The 15,608-nt window shown below is 38.0% G+C and overlaps 1 protein-coding gene across 2 annotated transcripts in view; it reads right to left on the bottom strand.

Annotated features, from left to right (window-relative positions):
- The window catches only part of sipa1l3 (signal-induced proliferation-associated 1 like 3), a 90,119-nt gene extending 74,871 nt beyond the window's left edge, over positions 1 to 15,248 (bottom strand). For both annotated transcript variants that reach the window (XM_038306320.1, XM_038306321.1), the window contains exon 1: positions 15,116 to 15,248. The gene's annotated coding sequence lies outside the window, so the exon portion shown is untranslated. The remainder of the gene's footprint in view (positions 1 to 15,115) is intronic.
- Between the last annotated feature and the right edge of the window lie 360 nt (positions 15,249 to 15,608).

Here is a 15,608-nt window from a genome sequence, read left to right as displayed (position 1 = left end):
AGGAGAGGCAGGTGGTGAGTACAGGTGAGCAGAGTCTATTCAGAAGGTATTATAAAGAGAGGTTTGTCCTTCCTGAAATAGGATTACATGAGAAAGGTGCGGCTTGTGTTGGCAGAGTGTTTGTGTGTCCTTAAGCTGCGCAAATGAAGAAGCTGTCAAGGTAGATGAAGACAGGATCTTGGTAAAGGTCTGTCAGACCTGAGACAGATAAAAATCTGTGGCAATCTTATCACAACAGGGAAGTAGTAAAGACTTTTGACAAACTTGAATTCTTTCTTTTTTACATCCAAGCAAAGCCAAATGAGAAACAACTTGATTAACAAAATCAAGAATAGCATAAAAATACTCTATATTTTTATGGTATTTGGTAACATTTTTGGTCACCAATTACAGAAAATATTGCTTTTTTGTAATGGGTGATATCAGTGAAAGTTTCAATAGAAATGTGAAATGTTCTAAGTTTTTTATTTCTTGTCATTTTGATTAATATGGCTTACAGATAATGAAAGCCCAAAACACCATGCTGTTTAAGTAATATATTTCATGTCACCATGTTTTGGAAGATGAACCTGTCAGTTGACCAACAGAGAATTGTTAACCTTCTCCAAATAAAGGGTAGGCTAAAAAAGAAGCTAGATGTTCAGAGAACACAGATTTAAGTATATCAATGTGAAGTTAGGTGGAAGGAAAAACTATGGATGAAAATCAGTGCACCAGCAACAGATATTAAAGCCTTGAGGGGATTATAAAGCAAAATCAATTCAAAAACATCAGGCAGGTTCACAAGGAACGGACTTATGCTGCACCCAGAGCAGCAACAGCCACTGACCAGCGATAAATCATTTCTATAATGTCACAGTCCCTTGTTTCAAGCCACTCCTAAACAAGATACGTCAGAAGTGTCTAACAGTGGCTACAGAGAAAAAGAAGTGACCTGTTGCTTAGCAGGTCAAAGTCTTTTTTCCCCCAGATAATGGTTGAGAATCCACCCTGCTTAAAGTCCAGTTTCAACAGTCGGTGTCGATTAGGGAATGCCAGGTCATCAGCTGATGTTGGTCCCTGACGTTTTTGAAGTTTATCTGTCAACACAGCATTTGACTGGGAAATCTAAAAGCATTTACTGCTTTCTTCTTCTGAAAAGCTTGATGGGGATGCAGAGTCCATTCTCCAGTAGAATCTGGTACCTGTCCTCACTGCCAAAACAACCAAAACCTGGTTCAAGCGCATGAGCCTGACTGGTCGGCAAACGGTTTATAAAAACATAATTTAGAGGAATTCACTGTTGTCACTTCAAATCTCAAAATTTTCATAGTTAGATTTTTTTCTCCAGATTATAATAAACAATATAATACATGCTTATCTATACACCAAGGGCTAAACAATACTTCAGTATCAATGTCAAACACAGTATAATTTTATTCAATAAATGTATACGTTGAAAATTATTTTCTAAATTTAAATATACTTTACAATCATTTTATGCGTTTTGTTTTTTAAAGCAAGTATTTCTAAAAATATTTAATTATATGAGTTTTATAAACTTAAATGCAAAATAGTTGTCATAGGCTTGGTAGTCTTTGAGGCTTTATGTTGTTTCTATTGAAATAATATATTAGATGGATTGAATTAAGAAATATATTTTGATAAAGCATTTAGCCGTATCCTCCAACCTTAACTACTCCCTGACCAAAGTATTCATCTGGAGCTCTTGTGAAGTTCAATATACTGCCCAAAGCATTAGCTACCTTGACTTGCATAAAAACTAATCATCCCATTCATGTTCCACATTGTTGGTTCACCTTTGGAGGCTAGAACAGCTTCAGCCGTCCATAAAATTTAAAAGAGTGTTCATGGGAATTTTGGCCCATTCTTCTAGAGAAACATTTTTTAGATTATAAACTGATTTTTAATGAGGGTTTAGCTCCTGGACTGCATTAGTTCATCTGGAAGAAAGTTCTATAGAGCTATGGTCAGGACTCTGAGCAAGCCAGTCCAGTTCACCATCACCAAACCCTCTTGTCCACATATGTACTGTGCTTTGTACACTTGTATACGCTCATGCTGGAAGATGAAGGGTTCATTAGCTGTTCCCACAAAGATGGGAGCATTAAATGGTCATTTTCACAGGAACTAAAGAGGCCAAGCCTAGCTCCTGAAATACCACCCCCTCTCCTTTCCACCAAACATTAACCTCAGAAATGTTTTGTCCTTCTGGCAACCAACAAACTAAGACTAGCCGATCAGATTGCCAGATGGAGAATTCAGGTGTGGATGCAGAGACACATCTAAAAGGTGCAGGACAACTTATTCATTTAAGTCCCAATATAACATATGAAAGCATTTAGATATAATATGACAAAAGTTTAAGATGTTTAGATAACTGTTTAACTAACAAGATTATCTATTACTGATGGAAACCGCAGCCTGAAACTCCTGATCAAGCAACAGGACGGAAGTGGAATCGTACTACTGAAAAGAAGTCTTCACCCCTCAAAGCTATCTTAGGCATCTGAACTGAAAGCGGCATCTCTGGAGTGGAATCTGGCCAGTAAAAACAGCTGAGCAAAAGATCTCTGTAAACTATAATGAAATCTCAACAAAGAGGTTTTTTTTTTCTCCGTTTCTCTAAAATCGAGCTCCAGCTGAACAGGTAGTAACAACACTGAGACATGAGTGAAAGCCACAGCCCTAAGACTTCACTCTGTGATCTTAAGTAATCAAAAAGTGCAAGAACAAACAAGGCAAGCTTCATCCCTCTAGCATCCATTTCTCTTTCCCTGTGTTTGGTTTAAACTGTAGTGTGATTCTAGGGTGTGGTCCTGCAGCCACACGTGCGCCCACACCGAGCTGCACATGTATTCACAGAGGCCTATTTGTTTTCCAGTCATGCAGCTATGGTCTGTAATGAAAAGGTTTGACTAATGGCTTAATATTTAGAGGAGGAAAGTAGGACAAAAAGTAAAGGGAGGAGATGGGGTGTGTTTAAAGGAATTTGGTCATGTAGGGAAAAATATGCAGTCTCATTTCATGACAATGTGGCTGATTCTGAAAGCATACTACAATCAGAGGCCTTGTCCTTGCTTTTTAATCTCAATTTTAAAAAGATTTTCAGAGAGAAGTTTGTTGACATACTACTGCAAATGAGAAAATAACTACCCCTTTTAGATCACTCTGCATTTTTAATACATACAGTTGCATCAAGGGAGAAGAAATGCATGTAGAGTTGTAGTATATGGCAGAAATGTTTCTAATGGATGCAGTCATGTGTGCATAAAGATCCTTCAGTTGAGAGAAGCAGAGTTCATGTCTGGTTGTCTGAGTGCATGTCTGGGACAGGGAAGAGGAGAGGAGAGGTGTTGAAGGGGTCTGCCTTTAGGCAGCAAAGTGGGTCAAGCTAGTTTCAGCGATGGGTGATAACAGTGACCTTCCAAACCTGTTCGGTCACCAGGTAGCTGACTCACAGAGACAAAACATCCCGTCTCCTTCCTCTACTGTTTCTTCTCTTAATCCCATTCATTAAAGCAAGAAGACACCATCCACACACACCTCCTCTCCTGAGACAACCACACTGTTTCCTCCATAGATTCACACATCGTAAAACCTCCCCTATCTCCAAGGCTCTCATCTCTATCTAGGAGTTGGTGTATATTATTGGTCAAAAATGTACTTCTAATTTGTTTTGTTTGCCATTTTGCTGGTCATGTTTATTATTTTAAATGTGAAGCCTAGCCTGACACAGTGAATGACAGCTCTTTTAATCAGATCTCAGCAGCAGAGGTCACCAGGGGGAAAAGGGAACAAAATGGCAGGATGAATTCAAGGAGGTGCTGGAGGAAATGGAACATGAACAGGCTTTCTTCTTCCAACAAGCCTCCCTTTCAGCCCTTCCCGGTATCTGTGCTCCTCTCCCTCCTCTCATTAGGCCATTTCACTCCTTTTGAGTTATCAGCCCATCCGTCTCCTCCTCCTCTCCCACGATGATAACAGCCTCTAAGGTCTGTGAAGAAATACCCAAACCGCTTTCACTTCCTTTTTCCCTCCTCTGCTCCTTGGCCTACACCTACAAACAGTTCACTTTAGTTTTAGACCAAATTAGATTATGTAAAGATTTTGTTTGACTGGACTTTTCTGTTTTTAAGACAATAAAATCTTTATGTTTTTGTTAATTTTTTTGTGCATTCTGGACTGGCCCTTTAGATACGGTAATCTCAAAACGATTATTTTGCTAACTAATTGATTTGTCAATAACTTTTTTGATAAAAATATAAATAATCAGATATCAAAAGGTTCCTAAAGAAGATTTTTGAACAGAATTAAACCGTTAAATGGTAAATGGCATGTACTTATATAGCGCCTTTATTCAAGTTAGGAGACTTGACCAAAGCGCTTTACACTACATTCATTCACCCATTCACGCACACACTCACACACCGATAGTGGCAAGCTACATTGTAGCCACAGCTGCCCTGGGGCTCACTGACAGAAGCGGGGCTGCCGTACACTGGCGCCACCGGGCCCTCTGACCACCATCAGTAAACAATGCAGGTGAAGTGTCTTGCCCAAGGACACAACGACACTGAAAGTCGGAGTCGGGGCTTGAACTGCCAACCCTTCGATTTCAGGGCAAACTCCTACATCCAACGGCACTGTTGCGTTGGATGTCGCGTTGTGGAGTTCTGGATAGAGCATATTGACAGATATAAAATGTTTTTTTTTTCTAAATGCAAAATATTTAACTTTTTTTTTTTTTTTTTTTTACAAAGTTGGTATAGTAACTGCTCTAAGTGGGTTGCTCTGTCAGCTAAAGGCATGATTTAGAGTCACTATACTCCAACTCACGAATAATTGATAATTAAATTAGTTCCAATTAAACCTTCACTAATAAAATTGTAAAAACAAATAGCTGTTGAGTGAATGCACTCTTAGGCTATGTTATTTCTGAACACAACAATGTACGTCAACAAGTCATTGATTGGGATGAGATTCAATGATAATCTAATCATGAAATAAATATACTAAAACAAACTCTAACATGTTTTATCTTTGTAAGGAAAATCCCCTTCGTTCCTCTAAGAACAAACCTACCATCTCCGCCACTCTGTCTCATCAACATCATAAACAGATTAGCATTCCAGACCGTCACTGAGCAGAGCACATCAAATGAACTTGCCTGGAAATAACCCACTAAATAGCGTGTTTCCAAATCTGATTTGGAAAAGAGCTGGGGGAAAAAATAAAAAAGAAAAAAAAAGACATGCATATTTTGATACAGTACTGTATTAAACTGAGGAAGTGGTATTTGTGGAATGACCACATGCTGCACTCAATTAGCATGAAAACAATGCGCCTACAGTATGCTCTAATAACCTGTCATATTAGACAGAGGGGGGACCGTTTGTGAAAGACCATCTGATAACAGGAGTACAGTTATATCATAAACATTTACACATAAAACATGAATATTTACTTTTTTTCCCACTAAATGAGGATGTAACCTATAGATGTAAGGGTGATGATCATGTTTAGATAGCAAAGGATCGTGCTGGAAGAAAGGGAAAGCTTGCAGAACTGTCCACATCTTTCCCACTGTTGTTACGCCCTTTGGTTTCGACATGCTGCCTCACCGGAAACTACCATGAGCTCACAAACTATTTCAACAATGCATGGACAAAGAGAACCTTCAGGATCTCAGCTGCATGCTTAAGTCAGATTCTCTGACATTTTTTCTAAACTTGAAAGCAGGGGCATTACTCATCTCCTGTGAGCTGGTCATTTGTCTGTGTGACAGATCTGAACTGCAGTGTAAGGCCACTTCTTTCCCCTGATGCCTAATGACTGACTCACATCAACACTCATCTCCGCAACACACGCATACTATGGTACGCATTCACTTCCTGTCTGACAGCTTGACCCCTGGAAGGCAGCAAAGAATACGAGCCATATAGAAGCAAAGACAAAAAGGCAGCTATATCCACATAAACCTTGCAGATTTAAGAGTGTTTAATGGGCTGAATAATTGTGTTGTGTTTATCGAGTGATTTTCCCTTCAGATGATGGGCTTTTAAACATTCCCACTCATTGCTATTTTTGACTGCACATTTCAAACAAGTGTTTCTTCAAAAGTAAGTTTATTTCTAGCTTAGAGAAATGTACTTACTTTAGCCACTCTAACTTAATTTTTTGGCTGCTCTGCAAAGACGCAAGCTGGTATAAAATTATCACGCTATAATAACCTTCAATATAAATACCACAGTTACATGGTACATACACCTAAATTAAAAATATAACATTCTATTTTATATATAAAAAAGAAAAGCAGCACATATTCCTCCAAAAGACATTTCTTACTGTTATGATCATTGAAACTAGTAATATTTTAAAGTAAAATTTAAGTAAATATTTGGACTGACTCAAACCCCATGGATACTCAAACAACATGGATACCAAAATAACTAATTGATCAATGTCTTCTGATGAACCTTTACACTGCTAGCTTTTTAATTTATACATTTTATTTTGATAGCTGGGAAAAATATTGCCAATATAATGATGTTGCAATATTACAATATTTGTGTTCAATTAAAAAGTATTTCATCCATAAAACATCTGAAGCACTGATCCTCCACTTAGTGAATAAATATGCAAAAAATATATAAAAGCAAGTCCAGGGTTCTCACAAGGATTTTTTATTTTTATCTTTTCTGCTGCACCCAGATCTTTTCTTCCCATTTTGTCTCTTTGCTAATTAAGCCCACTCCCATCTCTTTTGCTCTTTCTCCATTCTGAAGACGACATTCTTACTTCCCCTAAGTGAACTATGAGACGGACTGAAGGAAACGTTGTACTTATCCACCTGCTGCCATGGTGCATGTTAATGCACATCAGTGCATGAAAAAAAAAATTGCTTTTTATTGGGTAGAGAAAAAAACAACAACAGTGATTTTAAGCCGGCTCTGCTTGTCATACCAGCTGTTTGAAAAACCTTCCAAAACCTGGATACTGGCAGGTAGGAGCACCTGCTCACCTGTTTGCAAGTGCACTCAGGGTGAGTCTGAGCTAATGGCAGAATCTGAGTGGGTGTGTGGTCCATGTTTTCATAGCGCTGACTTAAGGTACTCAAAGAGACAGGCTTCTCATGTACATTTTTGAATAAGCTGGTAAATGTTGTTAAAAGCATGAGTTGCCCATAAAGAAAAAGCATATTGGCCTCATCTCAGCATAGCGGTTAGAAATTTCAGCCTATCTGCTTACCAAGCTAAAATGTGCAGGAGAGAACTCTGAGGTCAGGCCTCAAAGAAATAATTAAGACAAAGCAAATATTTGTTTTGGTTAGAAGACGGCTTAGTGCTTTTGTACTTAAACCTGAAGGATTTAGATGTATGCCGGCAAGCTTTATTGGTTTTTAAAGCCCTAATATACCTTGATAGCAGTAACTAGCCCATATATACTAATGTTTGTAATTTTATGCAGGCAGTAAAATAAACAGAAGTCTTCTGCATCATTCTAAACATACATAAATCTAAACCTGATTTTCAAAGTGCATTCATTACATCATGTCAATCCTTCCATACACAAAAGATAGAGACTTTTTAGTGTAGGATCTTAAGCTGAATTGGGACTGCAGTAAAGTAAAAAGTGAAAACAAGCAAACAGTTAAACACATATGAAGGAAACTGATGCATAAATATGTGACAGTAGGTTAATAAATTTTTTCCACATCATAAAAAATAAAAAAAAAACAGATGTAACAGACTCAGCTGTGTCTTTGTCCTGCCAGTAAGGATTTCCTGTTTGCAGAACATTTCTCCCATACTAGTGTATGATAGAGCTCTTTGTGGAAACAACACCTGTTATCCCCATGAGTAAAATCCTGATTAGGGATGAAAATAAAGCAGGACAACGCCAACAAGACCCCAATACAAGGAAGCTTTTTAAACAGAACCATCATCCAGGAAAGAGGCACCTGTCTTTCTAAGTTTCATTAATGTCTATAGAAAAGGAAGAACTTCTGAATATTTTGTGGGGAATTAAGTGTTTCAATAGAGACTAAACAATACTGAAGACATTAATATTTAATTATCCAAATGTAACCAAGCGTCCTACAACACTGTAACAGAACATCTAATGTTTTAAAAAGAAGCACATTTGGGAGAGAGCCGCTTTACAGAGAGGGGAGTAAGATATAAGAAATCATATGTGATGGAAACATGCACATAAAGAGGCATTTAGGGATCAAATAAAACCAAGTACCACTGCAGCAGTGAACCAGAACTGATTTTATCAATACATTATCATTATCTTAGTTTGAAAAAAAACAACAAAAAAACAGTCTACTGATCAGATGAAAATATATTTCCCCTCTATAAGCCGTAAACAGTATCAAAGGTTAAGCCTGAAAAAGAGATTAATCATATTTCCTTTTGTTTATTAAATGCATCAGAATGAAGAACTCATCATTTTTGGTTCTAATGGATCAACCCTAAGCCTGTTTAAAAACAATACGAAAAAGGTCAGTGAAACACATTTTGATACATAAACAGGAATAATCTTACATCTCATTTGTTTTCTGTGTGTGCAGAACAATCAGTTTTAAGATAAAGAGGCCCCATCTATTCCTTGATGTAAAACAAAAAAAAAAAAGGTTTATATATATATATATATATATATATATATATATATATATATATATGAGGTTTGTACTTCCATCACATCATACCTTATGCTGTCTTCAGTGGATTTTCACCAGACTTCCACTTTTAAAAACATCAACACATGCCTGGGGAAATCAGTTTAAATGCACCATGTTGTCAGGGTGTTACACTGTGGCCACTGTATCGCCATTAATCTTGTTAAAAGCTTAGCGTTAACTCCAGTAACGCTGTTAAAGGGTGTGCGGATGGACGATGAGGATTCTCTTCTCGCTGCGTTCCTACCAGCACTGACCACTGGCAGGAAACTGGCCAACCTGTGGCAAAGCAAAGCGCCCTCAACATCTGTGTTTATCCTCCAGCTAAAACCAACAGGCTATATTTACTCCGGTCAAACAGATCTAGCAGCAGAGGAGCAGGGAGAAAAAAGATGCGGTCCGGTTTTTTAGCCTGTGTGGAGACGGAGAGGGCAGCTATTCCATCTGATAATCTAAGCAGTCCAATACATGTTGTCAATGATTTAGCTGTTTTGATAATAGTACGACACTGATTGTAAACAGCACCTTGAGGGAAATTGACCTCTGATGTAGTGTGAGGACGAAAAAACAAGACAGTCTTAATAGATCGACTGCTTACCTGCCTAGCAAATGTTTTATAGCTGCAGAGCCTCCATAAAGGAGAACCTCATTTCAGAAAACATTGTATTTCTGTAAATCTCTGACCTCTGGACACCGTCATGAATACTGACTTATGGATAAGACCCTCCAGGGAAGATAACTCATCAAAAGGAGTGGGGGGAGGGGAGTGCTATACCAGTTTATATAATGCCATTTCATCTGGTACACCTGCACTCTGTCCAACACATGAGGATGACACAAATCCATAAACCCAAACCAATTGTACACAAAGAAGCAGGTTCAAACTATTAAGAATAGCATTCTCTGTGGACAGATTAACCAGAGCTGGATGTGAAGAAGTGTTTACCTGCTGCTCAGACATTTTATACACATCCCCACTGAACCACCGTGTTACATAAATATGCACTGCCTTACATAATTACCAAATAAAATGTAGTTTTCTGTTCTCTCGGAACGGACGCTTGCTTTCGCCCACATGGATTTTTTTTTCCTGTCATTGTGGTACCCTCAGGCTGCCTGCTTAGACGAGAACAATTTGCTTTAAACATTAGTATCCATAGGGTCCTTACTCATTACTGCCATGTCACTGCTTTATTCAGCAACTTGGAAAAATTATTTATACCCCCTCTAACATTATTTCACACAAACTATGCAGACCTCAGTGTATTTTATGCTTATTTTTTTATATAATAAACCAAAACAGTGTTGCACACAATTGTGACATATGAGGAAAATTATACATGGCCGCATTTTTTACTCAGTCCCCTTTTCTCTGATTCCTCTCAATAGAATATCCAGTAGTCACCCAACTAATAAACAGATTTTCTCTGCATGCATATTTCTGTGAAAGATCATTCATAAAAACACATAATTGAGAAGACCAAGGGCCATAGCATGGTTATCAGACAAACCTTGCACATTTTAAAGCACTGTTAAATCATAATCTGAACATAGAAAAATTATAACAACTCCAAGCCTAGAATGACATGGCTGTTGCAGCGGTTCAATGAGAATATTAGCAGAAAAGTAAATAAGAGGCTGATGGTGACTCTGGAGGAGCTGCAGCCAAAGCTGAGGAAGACTAATCTTTTTGCAGGACAATTATTATTTGTGCACTCGTCCTATCTGCTACAGATAAAGCTGGTGGAGACATATCCCAACACACATGCATGGTTAACTACATTTAAAAGGCATTTTTATTGACTCAGTGGGTCCGAATACAAATGCAGTCCACACTAAGAACATTTTTAAAATCAAGGAATCCGTTGCCTTTCACTACCCAATCCTCCAATACTTTCTAATATGTCAAATATTTAGTTTGAAATAGGGAATAAAATCAGGCTGTATAATTGACCAAACTAGGGAGACATACTATCAGCATGCTATCTGTATCGGACACTACTGACTTTAAAACCAAATATTAGGATAATTCTGCAACATACAAGTTACTGTTTTGTGACCTTTATATGGTGGTAATCAAACTGATGCAAAGGTTTGTCACAGTAAAGAAAGATTGTTCGTGGGGCTGCTGCTTTTTTTTTTTTTTTTTTTAAGTTTCAGAGACACATAGCCAAACTGCTATTTGCAATGACAGGAAAGGATAGGCGGTTAAAAGCTACATCTCTGGCTAAATATATGGATCAATATCAGCCAGTTGAGTAGGAAAACATTGTAATACAAACATCCCTAGACCAAATTAGGTGTCTAAACTCTAGCATAGGCCTGATTACAACATTTTTACATTTTCCAAGGAAAGGCTCAAGGACTTTGAACTGTAATCTGACAGAAACACCTGTCAACCTAAGTCAGTTAATGTCCCAACTGCATTTAAGCCCGGCTGTTTGGAAGCTGTGAGGCCAGGTGTGATAGCCTGTGCAGCAACTGTCAGTGGGTGTTTAATCAGTAAATACAAATAAAGTTAAAGAAAGACTAGTTTAAATTGCAGCTTTAAGGGCTATTTAAAAAATACCAATAGTACAAAGGAAGTATTAAATCAGTTTTTTTTTTTTATCCTCGTCTCTTTAACACATATACTGCTGCACACACGCCGTGGCTTAAGTATGGACCCTGACACGCACCAGATGGTAGCTATGCTCTAACGGTTTGTCCTCCGACTCTGACCTATCAGGACACATCCATGATCATGATAGATGGTGTGTGAGTAAATGTGCTTGTTCCAGTGCATTCTAAAAGCATGTACCGTCTTCTTATTAACCTGCATTTAACTAAAGAATGTGTTCAAAGATTGAACTGGAAACATGGCAAGAAATGCTAGGAAGAGCAGAGTGGCTGTGGAGGTGTTAAAGCTGTGAATCACAGTGTTATGAAAAGCGATGTTTTCTGGTTGCCTTATTAAAAATCCATACAAGGAACCTGGGTGAAGAAGTTTCCATTTTCCTTATAATTACCAGTCTGAGAAGAGTTATTAAGAATGTCATTTTAAGAACAAAGACAGAGGAAAGAAATCAACAACTTGTGAGTCATTTGTGCAAAGATATAACATGGTGACTCAAACCAATGTTTACAGGCAAAATAAATCACTCAGGTGGCCCACATCCAGATCCCTTTGAAGACAACCTGCTTTGTTCCTGCAGCTGCTTGCAATGAAACACCCAACTAAGTAGCAGAAAATATGAGATGCTCAGACTGATCCCGGACCACAAGCAACTGTTATCTCGCACCCAGAGGAGACGACTACAAGTTGACTCCAGGAGGTGCTTTACGAAAGTCTGTAACAGTAGGTCAGTTATAAAAGTAGTGCAGTCATACTGCTGCAAAAGTGAATCAGGATTCAACAGGAATAACAAAAGAGAAAATGTTACTTTTCTAATTGGTAAAAACAATAAATTGAAGTTTAGATGCACTGTAATTGCATACAATAATATAATTAGAACTTAAAATTTAGTTTGTGTGATTACAATTAAACTTGAATGGGTTTAAGGAGAGCAAGGAATTAATATAAATGTTTTTTGTGCAAAAAATATTAATTTAATGCATAACCATTATTGAAATCTCAATGTAGATCTAGAGTTTAGGGCACTGAGCTGCAAAATGTTTTCAATTCCATATTCATGAAATTTGAGAATGAAAAAGCAACAGCACTTCTGCAAGATGTTTACTATAAATTCCTGATGTTTATAATGAATAATCAAAGGCAACTTCATGGACACGCTAGTGCAATGACTAATACAATGCTTCACAGCAGTTGTTTGTTTTTCCCAACCAAGCAGTTTGAGGCAATTTGCATTTTCAAACAGGTGGAGAGTTAGAGAAGACAGAAAAAATGAGATCATGTCTTTATAAGATCTCAGAGGAAAAAAAGATAATCAAATCATAACTAAACAACATATGGATGGAGTCGGGCAGTACAATAAAGTTATCCCAGCATATCAACAGGAGCTGCGTGGATAGCAATAACCATAGGCCAATTCTGCTAGTAACAAGTATTCAAGCTCTATAAGCCTGCTACATATTTGATGACACTTGATAATAAATACAGCAACCTTTTAAAAAATTGTGTAATTGGTTAGGTGGACACGCATTGAAAAGATATTCATAAGTAAATTTCTATTCTACAACAGCAAAAGCAGCTTTTCAATAAAAAACTTGAGTTAAACTGAAAGAAGGACCTAGATTAACACTTTATTACTCGTGCTCTATATTTACAGTAAAAGCCAAAATATCACCACATTTAAGTATTTGTCATGATATACCCGAACGCAACATTTAACAATATTCTGACATATTAATTTCTTTTAAAAATATCATGGAGCAAATGAGCGACATTAATAACTGAAGCATGTTGGTTGGTCTCAATGCTTTAGAAACAGTCCATGAAGAATAATAGAATAGAAAATCCTTTTATTGTCCCACAATGGGAAGCTTCTGGTGTTTACAGCAGCAAAAGGTCACAGAGAGAAAGAGACAAGGAAAATGACGTTTCATCAACATTGATGTAATTCGAAAAAATGCTCATACATTGTGCAGCTCTAACAAATTTAAGAGTTAAATGCTTTTTTCCAGATATACAAGCGCAAGATCATGTTTGTTTTGGGATTATACAGCATAAATTACTGTGCAACTTGTCACTGCAGTGATCCAACATTCAGAAATCTGATCAAACTGGATTTACGATGCTCCAAACCACAGGAGTTTATCTTACACTAGATATTTAACACTGGATCCCTGCAACAGTGATCTGATGTTATGCTCACATGCTTTACCATTTAAATCACCATGCAAAAAGCAAACATTATAGCCCCAAGTTTCCTGATAATTGCGTGTTCATTAGTTCCAGATGGAAGGTAAACAGAGGAAATTGTGCCTAGAAAATATTATTTCAAATGTGGGAGGGGCTACAGGGGATGCAAGAAATAAATTTAGTCACTACAAAATTGCACCGAGGTATTATTTCACACCAAGTAAGATATGCTGAATGGGTCTAATAAAGGATAACAAAAGTTGGAAGTGTAATAAAGAGGTTGGAACACTTCTCCACGCACTATGGGATTGCCCCTTGATAATGCCCTTTAGGAAGGCACTTTTGAACAATTTTTAGTACTGGCTCATTCAACCTTTACCAGAGTCTGCACAATTCTGCCTCTTAGGAGACAAGTCATTGATGCCAGAGGGTATTCCAAAAGCTGAATGACAGGTTTTCTGACAGCGGCTAGAATTATTCTTCGGAAATGGAAGAGCAAATAAACCTGAAATTAAGGAATGGCTTCAACTTATGCCAGAGACAGCAGCTTTTGAAGTCATGATTTCAAGGGTGCAGAAGGAGCAGAGTAAAGCTAGCTAAGCATGGGTGTATTTTGATTACAGTGTTGGTATAAACTCTTAAGGGATTTGGGGTGTGTTGCATACTGTGTGTATGTACATTAATATATTTTGGAATAGATAATCAATGAGTGCTGTCATGTTTTGTGTTGCTGCTGATGTGTATGTTTTCTGAAAGTCATTTGTCTGTAATTGTATTATCATAAAATCAAAATAAAAATAATGATGTGCCTAGAATGTTTGCAATGCAGACATGTTCTGTTGCTCTTAAGAATCCATCCTCCTAATGCTAAAGATGCAATTTCCTCATGGCTGGCAAAACAAATGGGACAGAAACGTATAAACACACACCTGTGCAACAGCACACAGGTCTTCCGACAGGTGAACCGCAGTGCATGTCCGGACACGTATAGGAGCTCCTCCACTCCTGTTATTACTACGACTATTTAAAAAAAAAAAAAAAAAACGTCTTGCACGCCCTCTCATGACAAACCACAGCCGCAAACAACCGTTTAGCGCCGCAGCCTAAACATTTGTCACGCTCCTCACAAAGCAGCACAACTTCCCACTGCGGTACAACTACTCTGCATTCAAAGCTGGTTTCCAGGCTAACTTAGCAGATTAGCTCCGCTCGCAAACAAAGCTCCATTGTCTGGAACTTGTAGAGGTTCTTTAACTATTATTTTTCCGCCTGGCCCCCGCAATTGAGCAGAGAAACTACAAAAACCGAATTCAATAAAAAAGCCCAAAGAGCATGCGCACTGGATCATGAATGATGAGAGCGGTTGTAGAGTATTTAGTAGTAAATACATTATCGCGGGTAGCGGTAGATTTGAAGCTCTCTATGAACTTCCAGGTCTGCGTGGAGCTAGGAGAACCTTCAGCTCAGACTGAATGGTGGTGGAGAGGCTGACTGAAGTTGGTCGCTCGGTTCACTGTTTGCTCTGCTCGCTAACGTTCAGTTCTATCGTCACTTTTCAGCTCCTCACAATATTTGCCGCAGCTCGGCTAAAACAAGCCTGAGAAAGCAGATAAAATTGGAAAGCTTACCTAAAACCCGCACAGGTCCTTCTGTTAGTCCGTTAATAATAACTCCAGGCATAAAGAGGAAACGGCCGTCGGTTCAACGTCAGTCCGCAGCCTGTTCTCCGAGCTAGACGCTGCCAAGAATGCTCAACCGAAACCACGGCACTAACTGCGCCCGCACCCCTGCTGCGCATGTGCAGAAACACAGGCTGCAATACCCTGGTAGTATCCACAGGGGGCAGCAGAGGTCTGCTGCTACAGGGACAGTACCCAACTTTAATTTAACAAAACTTACCTTTTCAGTAAGTAGTAATGATATTTCTAACTTTCTTTGTCGTATTCTTACTTTTAGAACACAAGATAAATTTTAAAAACAAACAAACAAAAAAATAAAATAAAATAGTGACAATTTGATTCAATATGCTCAGAATGTGCCATTAAGATCTCCAATAAAATGATTTAACTGCTCAACTGGAATCAAGCTAAAGCACCTACAATTAATTTATTTAAAACAGTA

Source organism: Cyprinodon tularosa, unplaced genomic scaffold (assembly GCF_016077235.1).
Source record: "Cyprinodon tularosa strain WSP-4 unplaced genomic scaffold, ASM1607723v1 ctg58, whole genome shotgun sequence".
NCBI classification, from domain to species: domain Eukaryota; kingdom Metazoa; phylum Chordata; class Actinopteri; order Cyprinodontiformes; family Cyprinodontidae; genus Cyprinodon; species Cyprinodon tularosa.
Note: the sequence above shows the minus strand (reverse complement) of the source record. Positions and strands in the feature narration are given on the sequence as shown.